At 39.7% G+C, this 1,531-nt stretch overlaps 1 non-coding gene across 1 annotated transcript; it reads right to left on the bottom strand.

The window, feature by feature from the left end:
* Positions 1-953: 953 nt before the first annotated feature.
* LOC111917839 (small nucleolar RNA R71) lies at positions 954-1,060 on the bottom strand. Its single transcript, XR_002859040.1, has one exon. It is a non-coding gene; the product is annotated as a small nucleolar RNA R71 (small nucleolar RNA).
* Between the last annotated feature and the right edge of the window lie 471 nt (positions 1,061-1,531).

The following is a 1,531-nucleotide window of genomic DNA, read 5'->3' on the forward strand; positions in this document are numbered from 1 at the left end:
TTGGTTTTTATTTTTTATTTTTTTTATTGTTCAGTTTTCACAACGTGATGGGCACTTCTCATGACGTGAATTTAGTTTTATCAGTTTTATTTATTTTGTTTTCAGTTTCTAGGAATTGATTTTTTTTTCTCTGATTACAGAACTCACGATGTGAGCTTATAGCCTCACGACGTGATAACTGTGATTTTTAATTTTCTTTAGTTTTTAGTTTATTTTTCTATTTTAGTTCATTTTTACATTGTTATTTTAGTTTGCAGGAGTTCATGACCAGAGGCTCTAACACACCTTTGGTGCCACCACTTGAAGATCCGGAGTCAGCCCTTCATAGAAATAAGAATAAGAACGCGAAGGAAGATCACACACCAAAGAAGAAGCCATTGCAAGAACTAAAATCAGCATTTTCAAGTAAGTCAGGAAAGAAGACAGGAGATTCAAGCTCATCCCCAAGGGATAAAGGCAAAGTTGAAGAATTTGGTCCAGTTTTTAATCCACACGAATCAGAATACGAGTCAGACCCAAAATTTGAAATATTCGCAAGTGAGCCCGAAGACAAGCAAGAGGACGAAATGGAAAACCTTGAGGAGATATCCATGGGAGCTTACAAGAAGCGGATCTGAGAGGATGTGGGTCCCGTTTTTGTCCAACCCGTAGTAATACCTACCACTGCCACATTCGAGCTGAAGGGGCACATCTTGACTGCACTGAAGGATGTCCCATTTTATGGGAAGGTTCATGAGGATGCTTTTAAGCATCTCGATGAAGTCAATGACATTGCAGATTACTTAAATGTCCCAAATGTCAATAGAAACACCATCTTGCTCAGGATGCTTCCCATTACTTTTAAGGGAGATGCTAAAGAATGGTTAAAATCACTTCCACCGGGTACAATCACCACTTGGGCTCAAATGCGTGAGCAGTTTCTTGATCAATTTTGCCCACCATCCAAGATAGCTAAACTTAAGAAGGCGATAGCCAACTTTGAACAACAACCGGGGGAGTCATTACACGAAGCATGGGAACGTTACAAAAGCTTGCTCAGAAATTGCCCTCAACATGATCTGAATATTCAACAAGAGATGTCAATCTTCTATGATGGGGTCAATGTTATGACAAGACAACTCCTTGATTCTCAAGGACCTTTGACAAAGAAAAATCCAAGGGAGGTCAAGGAGCTGATTGAAGAATTCGCTAAGCACTCGCGTGAGTATCACAACCCTAGGCAAGATGGAATCAAAGGCAATGGAGGTGCACAAACCGAAGAAATAGCAGCTATGATGGCTATGCTGAATAATATGGACCAGAGGTTAACACAAATGGACCAATCAATTCATGCTATAAGAGTTGGTTGCAAACGGTGTAATGGTCCACACTTGACCAAGGACTACAATTTGGATGTGTATGGGAATAAAAAGGCTCAAGTATGCTAATCGAGTGGGGACAAGTACGATGAAGACTGGAGGAAACTGAAGAAATATTGGCTGCCATATGAAGAATATAAGAAGCAAAAGGAAGATGATGAGTTTATAAAAAC

The sequence above is a fragment of the Lactuca sativa genome, chromosome 7 (assembly GCF_002870075.4).
Source record: "Lactuca sativa cultivar Salinas chromosome 7, Lsat_Salinas_v11, whole genome shotgun sequence".
NCBI lineage: Eukaryota > Viridiplantae > Streptophyta > Magnoliopsida > Asterales > Asteraceae > Lactuca > Lactuca sativa.